At 42.2% G+C, this 17,776-nt stretch overlaps 6 non-coding genes and 4 pseudogenes across 6 annotated transcripts; all 10 read left to right on the forward strand.

The window, feature by feature from the left end:
- The first annotated feature begins 4,980 nt into the window (after positions 1–4,980).
- LOC138408026 (5S ribosomal RNA) lies at positions 4,981–5,099 on the forward strand. Its single transcript, XR_011241344.1, has one exon. It is a non-coding gene; the product is annotated as a 5S ribosomal RNA (ribosomal RNA).
- Positions 5,100–5,589: 490 nt separating this feature from the next.
- LOC138409680 (5S ribosomal RNA) lies at positions 5,590–5,698 on the forward strand (annotated as a pseudogene).
- A 489-nt stretch (positions 5,699–6,187) lies between these two features.
- LOC138410009 (5S ribosomal RNA) lies at positions 6,188–6,306 on the forward strand. Its single transcript, XR_011242805.1, has one exon. It is a non-coding gene; the product is annotated as a 5S ribosomal RNA (ribosomal RNA).
- Positions 6,307–6,796: 490 nt separating this feature from the next.
- On the forward strand, positions 6,797–6,905 carry LOC138409681 (5S ribosomal RNA; annotated as a pseudogene).
- Positions 6,906–7,394: 489 nt separating this feature from the next.
- On the forward strand, positions 7,395–7,513 carry LOC138410156 (5S ribosomal RNA). The gene has a single exon (XR_011242952.1). It is a non-coding gene; the product is annotated as a 5S ribosomal RNA (ribosomal RNA).
- Positions 7,514–8,003: 490 nt separating this feature from the next.
- On the forward strand, positions 8,004–8,112 carry LOC138409682 (5S ribosomal RNA; annotated as a pseudogene).
- Positions 8,113–8,601: 489 nt separating this feature from the next.
- On the forward strand, positions 8,602–8,720 carry LOC138410267 (5S ribosomal RNA). Its single transcript, XR_011243064.1, has one exon. It is a non-coding gene; the product is annotated as a 5S ribosomal RNA (ribosomal RNA).
- A 484-nt stretch (positions 8,721–9,204) lies between these two features.
- On the forward strand, positions 9,205–9,313 carry LOC138409912 (5S ribosomal RNA; annotated as a pseudogene).
- A 495-nt stretch (positions 9,314–9,808) lies between these two features.
- Positions 9,809–9,927, forward strand: LOC138408795 (5S ribosomal RNA). The gene has a single exon (XR_011242115.1). It is a non-coding gene; the product is annotated as a 5S ribosomal RNA (ribosomal RNA).
- Positions 9,928–10,416: 489 nt separating this feature from the next.
- LOC138410183 (5S ribosomal RNA) lies at positions 10,417–10,535 on the forward strand. The gene has a single exon (XR_011242979.1). It is a non-coding gene; the product is annotated as a 5S ribosomal RNA (ribosomal RNA).
- Positions 10,536–17,776: the final 7,241 nt, after the last annotated feature.

Genomic DNA, 17,776 nt, shown 5'->3' on the forward strand with positions numbered 1-17,776 from the left:
GGAGAGGAGCGCTGGCGCGTGAGGTGAGGACAGAAGGGACGGCAGACAGGAGGAGTGACGGGGTGGAGAAGAAAGGTCCCAAAACGAAGGAGACGAGAGGGCCAGAGAAGGGGGCGACTGTCGAAAGACAAGACGGAAAGGAGGAAGCAGGCCCGGGGAGAACGCGACGAGAGGATGACACAGGAAGGACGGAGAATGCACTGAGTGGAGCTAAGCCCACAGAGACTGCAGAGGAGACTACCACACCACAGACGGTAGGATCCGAAACAGACATGGATATAGAGGAACAAATGAAACAACTAAGAAAAAGACAGAATACTAAGAGGCATACGAGGAATAATAAGAAAAGTAAAACTAAGGAAATAACAAAATGAAAGTAAAAATAATAATAATGTTAACAATAATTTCAATAAATGCAAGGGGGCTAAAGAACAAAAACAAAAGACATCAGATATATGGGAAGAGTAATTATGACATAATATGCTTACAGGAAACACACTGGAATGAGAGATGTATGAAAGAGGTGGAGGATGAATGGAGGGGAGAAGTATTTGCAAATAATGGAGATGGGAATGCGAGGGGTGTAGCAATATTAACAAAAAAAGGAGTGATAGGGAATGTAAGAAGGTGTGAAGATGAGGGAGATGGGAGGATGATAGGGATCAAATTTGAATATAAGAATGAGGAAATGAAGCTGGTAAATGTGTATATGCCGAATGAGGAGAAAGAAAGAAAGGTGATGATTGAAAAGATGGGAACGATGTGTGATGACAACTGCATGATTGTGGGGGACTTCAATGTGTGGTGTGAGAAACTGGACGTGTCAACAAACATGCACTTTAAAAATGACACAACAAGAGAGGTATTAAAAAAATTAAAAAGTATGAAAGGACTGAGTGACGTATGGAGAGAAAGAAATCCAGAGAGGAGAGCGTTCTCAAGAACACAACTGGTAAAAGGGGAATTAAAACAGAGTAGGATAGATTTAGTATTAAGCACAAAAAGCATAGCAGAAAGGATAAAAGAAATAGAATATAGAACCACAACGTATAGTGATCATAAGGAGTTAAAATTTACAATAGGGGGGGGGACAAAGAGAAGAGGAGGGGGACTGTGGTGCATGAATGGGGAGTTGCTGAGAGATGAAAAATATAAAAAAGAAGTGAGAGAATACATAAGGTGGGAGAAGGATGACAGGATGTATGAGGAAGATATAGGGAGGTGGTGGGAAGGGGTAAAAGAGGGAGTACGGACCATGAGCATAAAACACAGTAGGAAGAGGGGGAAAACACAGAGAGAGAAGGAAAAAAAGTTAAAAGAGGAGTTGAGAGAAGAGGAAAAGAAAGCTGAGGAGGATGGCAAGTATGATTTGGGGGAATATATAAAGAAGAAAGATGAACTGAAAGAGATAGAACAGGGAAAGTGCAAGGGAGCAATAATTAGAAGTAAGGCAAGAGATGTAGTAGAGGGGGAAAAATGTACAGGTTATTTCTTAGGGCTAGAGAAGGTAAGGCAAAAGAATAATTATTTTGAGCAAGTGGAGGGAAAGAGAGGGGAAAGAATAACTGACTTTGTAGGGATAGTGGAAAGAGTAGGAGAATTCTATAGGGAGTTATTTAAGAAAGAAGAAGTAGATGAGGAGAGTAGCAGGCAGGTGATAGAAAAGATGGAAGCTAGGCTGAGTGATGAGGATAGAGAAGGATGTGAAGGAGAGATAACTAAAGGAGAGATAGGGAAAGCAATAGATGAGTTAGGCAGGAATAAAAGTCCAGGGATAGATGGGATAATAGGAGAGTTTTATATAGAGTTTAAGGAAGAATTAGTGCCAGTGTTAGATAGATTATTTAGGTATATAGAAGAGAAGGGAGAGATGCCACACAGCATGACAATAGGGCTAGTTAGTATAATTTACAAAAAAGGGAGCAGGGACAAATTAGAAAACTACAGACCACTCACAATGTTAAATGGTGATTATAAAATACTAGCAAAGGTGTTAGCAAATAGGATAAAGGGGGTTATAGGGACGGTGGTGGGAAGCACACAAGCATATAGCATACCAGGAAGAGACATAGCCGACACAATAAGCAGTATTAGGGACACCATCACACACATGAAGGGGAACAATATAGGGATAGTAGCGAGTTTGGATCTGAATAAAGCATTTGATAGAGTAGATCATGGGTATTTATATAAGGTATTAGATAAAGTGGGTTTTGGAAATAGGATGATAGGATGGATAAGGAGGATGTATGAAAGAGCAGCGAGTAAGATAAAAATAAACGGGATAGTGACAGAGGAGTTTAGATTAGAGAGATCAGTTAGACAGGGATGTCCGCTATCGGCTCTGCTGTACGCCTTGTCAGCAGAGCCCCTAGCGGCACTAATATTGCAAAATAGAGGGATTAAGGGCATAGAACTACCGGGTGGACAGATGAGCACGCTATATCAATATGCAGACGACACAACAGTGACAGTTAGGGACAAAGAAAGTGTAGTAGAGGTTTTAAAAAGTGTAGAGCAGTATGGTAGGGCATCAGGAGCAAAAGTAAACATAGAGAAATCAGAGATAATGTACATAGGGGAGAACAGAGAAGAGAGGGAGGAGATCAGAATGAAGGAAAACAAAGGGTATATGAAGGTGTTAGGTGTAAATTTAGGGATAGAAGAGAAAGAAGGGAGAGATAGGCAGTATGAGGGGATAGTGAATAGGATTAGAAAGACGTTAGGGTTTTGGAAGAGAAGAGGATTGAAGCTAAAAGGGAAGGTAATTGTAGTAAATTGTTTAATAATGAGCAAGCTGGTGTATGTGATGAATGTGATGGATGTGCCTGAGAAAGTGATGAAAGAAGTGGGAGGGATGGTGAGTGACTTTTTGTGGGATGGGAAGGGGGTTAGAATAGCAAGGGAAGTACTAGAAAACGAGTATGAAGACGGGGGACTGAAACTGGTTAACTTAGAGAGAAAAAAAAAAGCACTGAGGGTGAAAATGATGGTGAGATACTTAAAGAATAAAAGTGATCAGGTGTGGAAGGTGTGTTTAACAGAAGCTATCAACAAAACTGGAGGGTGTGGTGAGAGTGGAGTGTATATGAAAATGAAAAAAGGGATGTTAGATGGAGTGACTGATTATTACAAAGAGATGCTGGGAGCGTGGGGAGAGTTTCTGAGTTTCGTGAAGTATGAATGCAAAAATGTAAAGCAGGTATGGGAGCAGCCAGCGTTTTTAAATCCAAAAATCACAGTGGAGGGGGAGACCATCTTTAACAGGGTAATATGGAGAGCAGGGATAAGGAAGGTGAGGGACATGGTGTACGAGTACACACCGGGTTTTATGAGGGCACAGGTGATTGTAGATGAGGTCAGGGGGAATGGGGATGAAATATGGCCGGGTACAGCTGAAGGGGTCATAGAAAAAATAAAAAAAGCAATGCCCAAAGAATGGATGGAAATGATTGAGAGAGAGAACGTGAACGGAGGAGAAGATGAAATAGATATGTATGTAGGGGAAGGGGAGTGCAAGTTGAGTCTGAAGGATGTAAAAACAAGGATGATATATGAATGTATGAGGGAGAAAGAACTGAGGAGGCCGGCTGCAGAGAAAGTGTGGGTCAAAGTAATGAATAACATGGATGCAAAGCAAATATGGACCAATCTGAGAGTGAAGTGGAACACGACTGAATGTGAACACTTTGACTACATGCTAAGGCACAACAGGATATACAACAACCTGATAAAGAGCAAGTTTGACCGGGAGGTGGGAAAGGAATGTGACGTATGTGAAGTGGGAGTGGAGACATGTATGCATGAGTTTGTTGAATGTGGGGAACTAAGGGTGTACTTTGGGAAAATAAGGGAGTTAATAAATAGGTGCTGGGAGGGAGACTTTGTGGGGAGGAGCGAATGGAAGAAGCTGTGGTTGTTTGGCGTGGTGGAGAGAAAGAGAGGATGCAATGTAAATCTGTTAAACTATGTCCTGAGCCACGCACGATATGCAGTGAAACTAAGGAGAAACACTGCGCAGTATGAAAGGAGAAAATGTGACGTGTGGAATGTTTTTAAAAATTTGACAGAAAGGGATGTGAAAGTGATGCACAGCTACATTGGGAAAGACGACTTTCAGAAAGGGTTTGTGGACGGGAGCACCTTCATAGAAATAACGAATGGAGATGTGAATGAGGTGAGAATGGATTTTGGTTAAGATTTATTTTGGGGCGTTTTGTTTTTGGTTGGTTTTATTGTTTTTATTGATTTGTGTGTTTCCTGTATCGAGTGATGTATACATGTTAAAAGTTAAGACCTGACAGAGGCAAACATGTAAAGGAATGATGTAAAAAACAAATGTATGTAAAAAAAATGTAAATTCAATCTATTTTTGATATTAAAAGAAAAAAAAAAAAAACACGCCCGATCTCGTCCGATCTCGGAAGCTAAGCAGGGTCGGGCCTGGTTAGTACTTGAATGGGAGACTGCCTGGGAATACCAGGTGCTGTAAGCTTTTTAGACTTTGCAGAGGGCGCTGTTGCTGCTGCTTCAGAGGAGACACCTCTTGGAAAGAGCAGGAAATACTGTTCATCAAAGGAAAAAAGAATATGGAACCCTCACATCATCACTGAAAGGTGAAAGTGAGCATTCATCAGATTTGTTTCTAATCAAAACACTACTTTATTCATGTTTTATTAACATATCATTTTCAAATTGTCTTATTTGGAGAGAGCGATGAAAGAGCAGGGAGTTTACTCTGCATCAGGGAAACAACTGGATATGAAACACTGACAATATTGCTGAAGGTCATTTTTGAAAATTGTAATGATTTTTTTCTTGCAACGATATGACAAAATTGCACCTTGAGATTGATTTTGGAACAATTGACCCTCCCGCCCACCCACACCTCAAGATTCTATGATTGCAAAGCAACAGAAGAACCATTGATGATGGTGATGATTCACATGTATAAAGGAGGTATTGTGGGTGGAGTTAATCGCTTACGGCCATACCACCCTGAACACGCCCGATCTCGTCCGATCTCGGAAGCTAAGCAGGGTCGGGCCTGGTTAGTACTTGAATGGGAGACCGCCTGGGAATACCAGGTGCTGTAAGCTTTTTAGACTTTTCTTTGCAGAGGGCGCTGTTGCTGCTGCTTCAGAGGAGACACCTCTTGGAAAGAGCAGGAAAGACTGTTCATCAAAGGAAAAAAGAATATGGAACCCTCACATCATCACTGAAAGGTGAGAGTGAGCATTCATCAGATTTGTTTCGAATCAAAACACTACTTTATTCATGTTTTATTAACATATCATTTTCAAATTGTCTTATTTGGAGAGAGCGATGAAAGAGCAGGGAGTTTACTCTGCATCAGGGAAACAACTGGATATGAAACACTGACAATATTGCTGAAGGTCATTTTTGAAAATTGTAATGATTTTTTTCTTGCAACGATATGACAAAATTGCACCTTGAGATTGATTTTGGAACAATTGACCCCCCCGCCCACCCACACCTCAAGATTCTATGGTTGCAAAGCAACAGAAGAACCATTGATGATGGTGATGATTCACATGTATAAAGGAGGTATTGTGGGTGGAGTTAATAGCTTACGGCCATACCACCCTGAACACGCCCGATCTCGGAAACTAAGCAGGGTCGGGCCTGGTTAGTACTTGGATGGGAGACCGCCTGGGAATACCAGGTGCTGTAAGCTTTTTAGACTTTTCTTTGCAGAGGGCGCTGTTGCTGCTGCTTCAGAGGAGACACCTCTTGGAAAGAGCAGGAAAGACTGTTCATCAAAGGAAAAAAGAATATGGAACCCTCACATCATCACTGAAAGGTAAGAGTGAGCATTCATCAGATTTGTTTCTTATCAAAACACTACTTTATTCATGTTTTATTAACATATCATTTTCAAATTGTCTTATTTGGAGAGAGCGATGAAATAGCATGGAGTTTACTCTGCATCAGGGAAACAACTGGATATGAAACACTAATTTATTGCTGAAGGTCATTTCTGAAAATTGTAATGATTTTTTTCTTGCAACGATATGACAAAATTTCACCTTGAGATTGATTTTGGAACAATTGACCCCCCCACCCACCCACACCTCAAGATGCTATGGTTGCAAAGCAACAGAAGAACCATTCATGATGGTGATGATTCACATGTATAAAGGAGGTATTGTGGGTGGAGTTAATCGCTTACGGCCATACCGCCCTGAACACACCCGATCTCGTCCGATCTCGGAAGCTAAGCAGGGTTGGGCCTGGTTAGTACTTGGATGGGAGACCGCCTGGGAATACCAGGTGCTGTAAGCTTTTTAGACTTTTCTTTGCAGAGGGCGCTGTTGCTGCTGCTTCAGAGGAGACACCTCTTGGAAAGAGCAGGAAAGACTGTTCATCAAAGGAAAAAAGAATATGGAACCCTCACATCATCACTGAAAGGTGAGAGTGAGCATTCATCAGATTTGTTTCGAATCAAAACACTACTTTATTCATGTTTTATTAACATATCATTTTCAAATTGTCTTATTTGGAGAGAGCGATGAAAGAGCAGGGAGTTTACTCTGCATCAGGGAAACAACTGGATATGAAACACTGACAATATTGCTGAAGGTCATTTTTGAAAATTGTAATGATTTTTTTCTTGCAACGATATGACAAAATTGCACCTTGAGATTGATTTTGGAACAATTGACCCCCCCGCCCACCCACACCTCAAGATTCTATGGTTGCAAAGCAACAGAAGAACCATTGATGATGGTGATGATTCACATGTATAAAGGAGGTATTGTGGGTGGAGTTAATAGCTTACGGCCATACCACCCTGAACACGCCCGATCTCGGAAACTAAGCAGGGTCGGGCCTGGTTAGTACTTGGATGGGAGACCGCCTGGGAATACCAGGTGCTGTAAGCTTTTTAGACTTTTCTTTGCAGAGGGCGCTGTTGCTGCTGCTTCAGAGGAGACACCTCTTGGAAAGAGCAGGAAAGACTGTTCATCAAAGGAAAAAAGAATATGGAACCCTCACATCATCACTGAAAGGTAAGAGTGAGCATTCATCAGATTTGTTTCTTATCAAAACACTACTTTATTCATGTTTTATTAACATATCATTTTCAAATTGTCTTATTTGGAGAGAGCGATGAAATAGCATGGAGTTTACTCTGCATCAGGGAAACAACTGGATATGAAACACTAATTTATTGCTGAAGGTCATTTCTGAAAATTGTAATGATTTTTTTCTTGCAACGATATGACAAAATTTCACCTTGAGATTGATTTTGGAACAATTGACCCCCCCACCCACCCACACCTCAAGATGCTATGGTTGCAAAGCAACAGAAGAACCATTCATGATGGTGATGATTCACATGTATAAAGGAGGTATTGTGGGTGGAGTTAATCGCTTACGGCCATACCGCCCTGAACACACCCGATCTCGTCCGATCTCGGAAGCTAAGCAGGGTTGGGCCTGGTTAGTACTTGGATGGGAGACCGCCTGGGAATACCAGGTGCTGTAAGCTTTTTAGACTTTTCTTTGCAGAGGGCGCTGTTGCTGCTGCTTCAGAGGAGACACCTCTTGGAAAGAGCAGGAAAGACTGTTCATCAAAGGAAAAAAGAATATGGAACCCTCACATCATCACTGAAAGGTGAGAGTGAGCATTCATCAGATTTGTTTCGAATCAAAACACTACTTTATTCATGTTTTATTAACATATCATTTTCAAATTGTCTTATTTGGAGAGAGCGATGAAAGAGCAGGGAGTTTACTCTGCATCAGGGAAACAACTGGATATGAAACACTGACAATATTGCTGAAGGTCATTTTTGAAAATTGTAATGATTTTTTTCTTGCAACGATATGACAAAATTGCACCTTGAGATTGATTTTGGAACAATTGACCCCCCCGCCCACCCACACCTCAAGATTCTATGGTTGCAAAGCAACAGAAGAACCATTGATGATGGTGATGATTCACATGTATAAAGGAGGTATTGTGGGTGGAGTTAATAGCTTACGGCCATACCACCCTGAACACGCCCGATCTCGGAAACTAAGCAGGGTCGGGCCTGGTTAGTACTTGGATGGGAGACCGCCTGGGAATACCAGGTGCTGTAAGCTTTTTAGACTTTTCTTTGCAGAGGGCGCTGTTGCTGCTGCTTCAGAGGAGACACCTCTTGGAAAGAGCAGGAAAGACTGTTCATCAAAGGAAAAAAGAATATGGAACCCTCACATCATCACTGAAAGGTAAGAGTGAGCATTCATCAGATTTGTTTCTTATCAAAACACTACTTTATTCATGTTTTATTAACATATCATTTTCAAATTGTCTTATTTGGAGAGAGCGATGAAATAGCATGGAGTTTACTCTGCATCAGGGAAACAACTGGATATGAAACACTAATTTATTGCTGAAGGTCATTTCTGAAAATTGTAATGATTTTTTTCTTGCAACGATATGACAAAATTTCACCTTGAGATTGATTTTGGAACAATTGACCACCCCACCCACCCACACCTCAAGATGCTATGGTTGCAAAGCAACAGAAGAACCATTCATGATGGTGATGATTCACATGTATAAAGGAGGTATTGTGGGTGGAGTTAATCGCTTACGGCCATACCGCCCTGAACACACCCGATCTCGTCCGATCTCGGAAGCTAAGCAGGGTTGGGCCTGGTTAGTACTTGGATGGGAGACCGCCTGGGAATACCAGGTGCTGTAAGCTTTTTAGACTTTTCTTTGCAGAGGGCGCTGTTGCTCCTGCTTCAGAGGAGACACCTCTTGGAAAGAGCAGGAAAGACTGTTCATCAAAGGAAAAAAGAATATGGAACCCTCACATCATCGGTGAGAGTGAGCATTCATCAGATTTGTTTCTAATCAAAACACTACTTTATTCATGTTTTATTAACATATCATTTTCAAATTGTCTTATTTGGAGAGAGCGATGAAAGAGCAGGGAGTTTACTCTGCATCAAGGAAACAACTGGATATGAAACACTGACAATATTGCTGAAGGTCATTTTTGAAAATTGTAATGATTTTTTTCTTGCAACGATATGACAAAATTTCACCTTGAGATTGATTTTGGAACAATTGACCCCCCCAACCCACCCACACATCAAGATGCTATGGTTGCAAAGCAACAGAAGAACCATTGATGATGGTGATGATTCACATGTATAAAGGAGGTATTGCGGGTGGAGTTAATCGCTTACGGCCATACCACCCTGAACACGTCCGATCTCGGAAGCTAAGCAGGATCGGGCCTGGTTAGTACTTGGATGGGAGACCGCCTGGTAATACCAGGTGCTGTAAGCTTTTTAGACTTTTCTTTGCAGAGGGCGCTGTTGCTACTGCTTCTGCTTCAGAGGAGACACCTCTTGGAAAGAGCAGGAAAGACTGTTCATCAAAGGAAAAAGAATATGGAACCCTCACATCATCACTGAAAGGTGAGAGTGAGCATTCATCAGATTTGTTTCTAATCAAAACACTACTTTATTCATGTTTTATTAACATATCATTTTCAAATTGTCTTATTTGGAGAGAGCGATGAAAGAGCAGGGAGTTTACTCTGCATCAAGGAAACAACTGGATATGAAACACTGACAATATTGCTGAAGGTCATTTTTGAAAATTGTAATGATTTTTTTCTTGCAACGATATGACAATATTGCACCTTGAGATTGATTTTGGAACAATTGACCCCCCCGCCCAGCCACACCTCAAGATTCTATGGTTGCGAAGCAACAGAAGAACCATTGATGATGGTGATGATTCACATGTATAAAGGAGGTATTGTGGGTGGAGTTAATTGCTTACGGGCATACCACCCTGAACACGCCCGATCTCGTCCGATCTCGGAAGCTAAGCAGGGTCGGGCCTGGTTAGTACTTGAATGGGAGACCGCCTGGGAATACCAGGTGCTGTAAGCTTTTTAGACTTTTCTTTGCAGAGGGCGCTGTTGCTCCTGCTTCAGAGGAGACACCTCTTGGAAAGAGCAGGAAAGACTGTTCATCAAAAGAAAAAGAATATGGAACCCTCACATCATCACTGAAAGGTGAGAGTGAGCATTCATCAGATTTGTTTCTAATCAAAACACTACTTTATTCATGTTTTATTAACATATCATTTTCAAATTGTCTTATTTGGAGAGAGCGATGAAAGAGCAGGGAGTTTACTCTGCATCAGGGAAACAACTGGATATGAAACACTGACAATATTGCTGAAGGTCATTTTTGAAAATTGTAATGATGTTTTTCTTGCAACGATATGACAAAATTTCACCTTGAGATTGATTTTGGAACAATTGACCCCCCCGCCCACCCACACCTCAAGATTCTATGGTTGCAAAGCAACAGAAGAACCATTGATGATGGTGATGATTCACATGTATAAAGGAGGTATTGTGGGTGGAGTTAATAGCTTACGGCCATACCACCCTGAACACGCCCGATCTCGTCTGATCTCGGAAGCTAAGCAGGGTCGGGCCTGGTTAGTACTTGGATGGGAGACCGCTTGGGAATACCAGGTGCTGTAAGCTTTTAAGACTTTTCTTTGCAGAGGGCGCTGTTGCTGCTGCTTCAGAGGAGACACCTCTTGGAAAGAGCAGGAAAGACTGTTCATCAAAGGAAAAAAGAATATGGAACCCTCACATCATCACTGAAAGGTGAGAGTGAGCATTCATCAGATTTGTTTCTAATCAAAACACTACTTTATTCATGTTTTATTAACATATCATTTTCAAATTGTCTTATTTGGAGAGAGCGATGAAAGAGCAGGGAGTTTACTCTGCATCAGGGAAACAACTGGATATGAAACACTAATTTATTGCTGAAGGTCATTTTTGAAAATTGTAATGATTTTTTTCTTGCAACGATATGACAAAATTGCACCTTGAGATTGATTTTGGAACAATTGACCCCCCCGCCCACCCACACCTCAAGATTCTATGGTTGCGAAGCAACAGAAGAACCATTGATGATGGTGATGATTCACATGTATAAAGGAGGTATTGTGGGTGGAGTTAATCGCTTACGGCCATACCACCCTGAACACGCCCTTGAACGCACCACGGAGTGACGACATCAACCAGCGACCCGGAAGCAAGCCACCACGGGTGGCTGCAGAGGAACTATTTTTCTTTTTTTTTTCTCTCTCTTTTCCAGCTTTTCTTGTTCTCTCTCTACATTCCCTATTTTTCTACCTCATATATGTAAATCCAACCGGACATTAGTGTTGTGATTGTCTTGTTGTGTGTATGTGTGTGTCCCCCGCGGCAGTGACGCACTGTGAGGGGGAATCGTAGACTGCTAGGAAGTGCTCCCGAGACAATGGCAGAGACAAGCACGGAGCGGCGGAGTTTAACCGCTGACACCCACGGAGGTGACAGCGGTGGAGAGACGGAGCTGACGCAGGGTAAGTGCTGCAAAATAAATGAGAGGAACGACAGGGAGCAGACAGTGATGGTAGAGATGGAGGGCGAGGACACGGCTATGGAGCTGATGCGTTGCGTACGCGAGCTGTGTGGAGGGCTACTGGCGTGCCGACAGATAACCGAAAAAAAATATGAAATGACGATGAGCCATCCGAAGGGAAAGGACAGGCTCACGGAAGGCTTTAAGATTGGGGAGACTCGGGTGCACGTCAGAGAGCTAGTAAATGACGAGCTAATAGTGTCTTTCATGAATCTGCCATTTTATATTGAGGACAGGGAGATACTGGCAAAGCTACAACTCTGGGGAGTATCAGCAGTATCTCCCATTAAAAGAAGGATGTGGCCAGGGACAAATGTAGCTGATGGGACAAGGTTCCTGAAAGTAAAATTTAATAATGAAATACAATCACTGCCGTATTCCGCTAGATTTGACACAGCGCTGGGAGCTGAGTACTTCAGGGTGCTGCATGATAAGCAGGTGAAGGTGTGCAGGTTGTGCATTAAACCAGGGCACATAATGAGAGAGTGCCCTGAATTTCACTGCAACAGATGTGGAGTGCAGGGTCATTATGCAAGGGAATGCACGCAGGGGAAGAAGAGATGTGAACTATGCCAGAACCTTATGAGTGAATGCAGATGCAATAAGAGTGAGGCAGAAGACGACACAAATGAGAGTGGACAAGAAAGTGAGAGCGGAGGCAGTGAGGAGGGGGAGGCAGAGTATATGGAAAGTGAGGAGGAGGGAGTCAGAAAAGAAATGGAGGAGACAGAGAAAGAGGATGCAGGCAAGCAGGAAGGAGAGAGGCCGACAGAGGAGACGGAAGGCGGAAAGAAAGATGGAGCGAACCGGAAGGAAAGGAAGGAGAGAACGAAAGGAAACAACGAGGAGGAGGATGCGGGAAGGAGGAGAGGAGCGCTGGCGCGTGAGGTGAGGACAGAAGGGACGGCAGACAGGAGGAGTGACGGGGTGGAGAAGAAAGGTCCCAAAACGAAGGAGACGAGAGGGCCAGAGAAGGGGGCGACTGTCGAAAGACAAGACGGAAAGGAGGAAGCAGGCCCGGGGAGAACGCGACGAGAGGATGACACAGGAAGGACGGAGAATGCACTGAGTGGAGCTAAGCCCACAGAGACTGCAGAGGAGACTACCACACCACAGACGGTAGGATCCGAAACAGACATGGATATAGAGGAACAAATGAAACAACTAAGAAAAAGACAGAATACTAAGAGGCATACGAGGAATAATAAGAAAAGTAAAACTAAGGAAATAACAAAATGAAAGTAAAAATAATAATAATGTTAACAATAATTTCAATAAATGCAAGGGGGCTAAAGAACAAAAACAAAAGACATCAGATATATGGGAAGAGTAATTATGACATAATATGCTTACAGGAAACACACTGGAATGAGAGATGTATGAAAGAGGTGGAGGATGAATGGAGGGGAGAAGTATTTGCAAATAATGGAGATGGGAATGCGAGGGGTGTAGCAATATTAACAAAAAAAGGAGTGATAGGGAATGTAAGAAGGTGTGAAGATGAGGGAGATGGGAGGATGATAGGGATCAAATTTGAATATAAGAATGAGGAAATGAAGCTGGTAAATGTGTATATGCCGAATGAGGAGAAAGAAAGAAAGGTGATGATTGAAAAGATGGGAACGATGTGTGATGACAACTGCATGATTGTGGGGGACTTCAATGTGTGGTGTGAGAAACTGGACGTGTCAACAAACATGCACTTTAAAAATGACACAACAAGAGAGGTATTAAAAAAATTAAAAAGTATGAAAGGACTGAGTGACGTATGGAGAGAAAGAAATCCAGAGAGGAGAGCGTTCTCAAGAACACAACTGGTAAAAGGGGAATTAAAACAGAGTAGGATAGATTTAGTATTAAGCACAAAAAGCATAGCAGAAAGGATAAAAGAAATAGAATATAGAACCACAACGTATAGTGATCATAAGGAGTTAAAATTTACAATAGGGGGGGGGACAAAGAGAAGAGGAGGGGGACTGTGGTGCATGAATGGGGAGTTGCTGAGAGATGAAAAATATAAAAAAGAAGTGAGAGAATACATAAGGTGGGAGAAGGATGACAGGATGTATGAGGAAGATATAGGGAGGTGGTGGGAAGGGGTAAAAGAGGGAGTACGGACCATGAGCATAAAACACAGTAGGAAGAGGGGGAAAACACAGAGAGAGAAGGAAAAAAAGTTAAAAGAGGAGTTGAGAGAAGAGGAAAAGAAAGCTGAGGAGGATGGCAAGTATGATTTGGGGGAATATATAAAGAAGAAAGATGAACTGAAAGAGATAGAACAGGGAAAGTGCAAGGGAGCAATAATTAGAAGTAAGGCAAGAGATGTAGTAGAGGGGGAAAAATGTACAGGTTATTTCTTAGGGCTAGAGAAGGTAAGGCAAAAGAATAATTATTTTGAGCAAGTGGAGGGAAAGAGAGGGGAAAGAATAACTGACTTTGTAGGGATAGTGGAAAGAGTAGGAGAATTCTATAGGGAGTTATTTAAGAAAGAAGAAGTAGATGAGGAGAGTAGCAGGCAGGTGATAGAAAAGATGGAAGCTAGGCTGAGTGATGAGGATAGAGAAGGATGTGAAGGAGAGATAACTAAAGGAGAGATAGGGAAAGCAATAGATGAGTTAGGCAGGAATAAAAGTCCAGGGATAGATGGGATAATAGGAGAGTTTTATATAGAGTTTAAGGAAGAATTAGTGCCAGTGTTAGATAGATTATTTAGGTATATAGAAGAGAAGGGAGAGATGCCACACAGCATGACAATAGGGCTAGTTAGTATAATTTACAAAAAAGGGAGCAGGGACAAATTAGAAAACTACAGACCACTCACAATGTTAAATGGTGATTATAAAATACTAGCAAAGGTGTTAGCAAATAGGATAAAGGGGGTTATAGGGACGGTGGTGGGAAGCACACAAGCATATAGCATACCAGGAAGAGACATAGCCGACACAATAAGCAGTATTAGGGACACCATCACACACATGAAGGGGAACAATATAGGGATAGTAGCGAGTTTGGATCTGAATAAAGCATTTGATAGAGTAGATCATGGGTATTTATATAAGGTATTAGATAAAGTGGGTTTTGGAAATAGGATGATAGGATGGATAAGGAGGATGTATGAAAGAGCAGCGAGTAAGATAAAAATAAACGGGATAGTGACAGAGGAGTTTAGATTAGAGAGATCAGTTAGACAGGGATGTCCGCTATCGGCTCTGCTGTACGCCTTGTCAGCAGAGCCCCTAGCGGCACTAATATTGCAAAATAGAGGGATTAAGGGCATAGAACTACCGGGTGGACAGATGAGCACGCTATATCAATATGCAGACGACACAACAGTGACAGTTAGGGACAAAGAAAGTGGAGTAGAGGTTTTAAAAAGTGTAGAGCAGTATGGTAGGGCATCAGGAGCAAAAGTAAACATAGAGAAATCAGAGATAATGTACATAGGGGAGAACAGAGAAGAGAGGGAGGAGATCAGAATGAAGGAAAACAAAGGGTATATGAAGGTGTTAGGTGTAAATTTAGGGATAGAAGAGAAAGAAGGGAGAGATAGGCAGTATGAGGGGATAGTGAATAGGATTAGAAAGACGTTAGGGTTTTGGAAGAGAAGAGGATTGAAGCTAAAAGGGAAGGTAATTGTAGTAAATTGTTTAATAATGAGCAAGCTGGTGTATGTGATGAATGTGATGGATGTGCCTGAGAAAGTGATGAAAGAAGTGGGAGGGATGGTGAGTGACTTTTTGTGGGATGGGAAGGGGGTTAGAATAGCAAGGGAAGTACTAGAAAACGAGTATGAAGACGGGGGACTGAAACTGGTTAACTTAGAGAGAAAAAAAAAAGCACTGAGGGTGAAAATGATGGTGAGATACTTAAAGAATAAAAGTGATCAGGTGTGGAAGGTGTGTTTAACAGAAGCTATCAACAAAACTGGAGGGTGTGGTGAGAGTGGAGTGTATATGAAAATGAAAAAAGGGATGTTAGATGGAGCGACTGATTATTACAAAGAGATGCTGGGAGCGTGGGGAGAGTTTCTGAGTTTCGTGAAGTATGAATGCAAAAATGTAAAGCAGGTATGGGAGCAGCCAGCGTTTTTAAATCCAAAAATCACAGTGGAGGGGGAGACCATCTTTAACAGGGTAATATGGAGAGCAGGGATAAGGAAGGTGAGGGACATGGTGTACGAGTACACACCGGGTTTTATGAGGGCACAGGTGATTGTAGATGAGGTCAGGGGGAATGGGGATGAAATATGGCCGGGTACAGCTGAAGGGGTCATAGAAAAAATAAAAAAAGCAATGCCCAAAGAATGGATGGAAATGATTGAGAGAGAGAATGTGAACGGAGGAGAAGATGAAATAGATATGTATGTAGGGGAAGGGGAGTGCAAGTTGAGTCTGAAGGATGTAAAAACAAGGATGATATATGAATGTATGAGGGAGAAAGAACTGAGGAGGCCGGCTGCAGAGAAAGTGTGGGTCAAAGTAATGAATAACATGGATGCAAAGCAAATATGGACCAATCTGAGAGTGAAGTGGAACACGACTGAATGTGAACACTTTGACTACATGCTAAGGCACAACAGGATATACAACAACCTGATAAAGAGCAAGTTTGACCGGGAGGTGGGAAAGGAATGTGACGTATGTGAAGTGGGAGTGGAGACATGTATGCATGAGTTTGTTGAATGTGGGGAACTAAGGGTGTACTTTGGGAAAATAAGGGAGTTAATAAATAGGTGCTGGGAGGGGGACTTTGTGGGGAGGAGCGAATGGAAGAAGCTGTGGTTGTTTGGCGTGGTGGAGAGAAAGAGAGGATGCAATGTAAATCTGTTAAACTATGTCCTGAGCCACGCACGATATGCAGTGAAACTAAGGAGAAACACTGCGCAGTATGAAAGGAGAAAATGTGATGTGTGGAATGTTTTTAAAAATTTGACAGAAAGGGATGTGAAAGTGATGCACAGCTACATTGGGAAAGACGACTTTCAGAAAGGGTTTGTGGACGGGAGCACCTTCATAGAAATAACGAATGGAGATGTGAATGAGGTGAGAATGGATTTTGGTTAAGATTTATTTTGGGGCTTTTTGTTTTTGGTTGGTTTTATTGTTTTTATTGATTTGTGTGTTTCCTGTATCGAGTGATGTATACATGTTAAAAGTTAAGACCTGACAGAGGCAAACATGTAAAGGAATGATGTAAAAAACAAATGTATGTAAAAAAAATGTAAATTCAATCTATTTTTGATAATAAAAGAAAAAAAAAAAAAACACGCCCGATCTCGTCCGATCTCGGAAGCTAAGCAGGGTCGGGCCTGGTTAGTACTTGAATGGGAGACTGCCTGGGAATACCAGGTGCTGTAAGCTTTTTAGACTTTGCAGAGGGCGCTGTTGCTGCTGCTTCAGAGGAGACACCTCTTGGAAAGAGCAGGAAATACTGTTCATCAAAGGAAAAAAGAATATGGAACCCTCACATCATCACTGAAAGGTGAAAGTGAGCATTCATCAGATTTGTTTCTAATCAAAACACTACTTTATTCATGTTTTATTAACATATCATTTTCAAATTGTCTTATTTGGAGAGAGCGATGAAAGAGCAGGGAGTTTACTCTGCATCAGGGAAACAACTGGATATGAAACACTAATTTATTGCTGAAGGTCATTTTTGAAAATTGTAATGATTTTTTTCTTGCAACGATATGACAAAATTGCACCTTGAGATTGATTTTGGAACAATTGACCCCCCCGCCCACCCACACCTCAAGATTCTATGGTTGCGAAGCAACAGAAGAACCATTGATGATGGTGATGATTCACATGTATAAAGGAGGTATTGTGGGTGGAGTTAATCGCTTACGGCCATACCACCCTGAACACGCCCTTGAACGCACCACGGAGTGACGACATCAACCAGCGACCCGGAAGCAAGCCACCACGGGTGGCTGCAGAGGAACTATTTTTCTTTTTTTTTTCTCTCTCTTTTCCAGCTTTTCTTGTTCTCTCTCTACATTCCCTATTTTTCTACCTCATATATGTAAATCCAACCGGACATTAGTGTTGTGATTGTCTTGTTGTGTGTATGTGTGTGTCCCCCGCGGCAGTGACGCACTGTGAGGGGGAATCGTAGACTGCTAGGAAGTGCTCCCGAGACAATGGCAGAGACAAGCACGGAGCGGCGGAGTTTAACCGCTGACACCCACGGAGGTGACAGCGGTGGAGAGACGGAGCTGACGCAGGGTAAGTGCTGCAAAATAAATGAGAGGAACGACAGGGAGCAGACAGTGATGGTAGAGATGGAGGGCGAGGACACGGCT

This window comes from Paralichthys olivaceus, chromosome 5 (assembly GCF_024713975.1).
Source record: "Paralichthys olivaceus isolate ysfri-2021 chromosome 5, ASM2471397v2, whole genome shotgun sequence".
NCBI lineage: Eukaryota > Metazoa > Chordata > Actinopteri > Pleuronectiformes > Paralichthyidae > Paralichthys > Paralichthys olivaceus.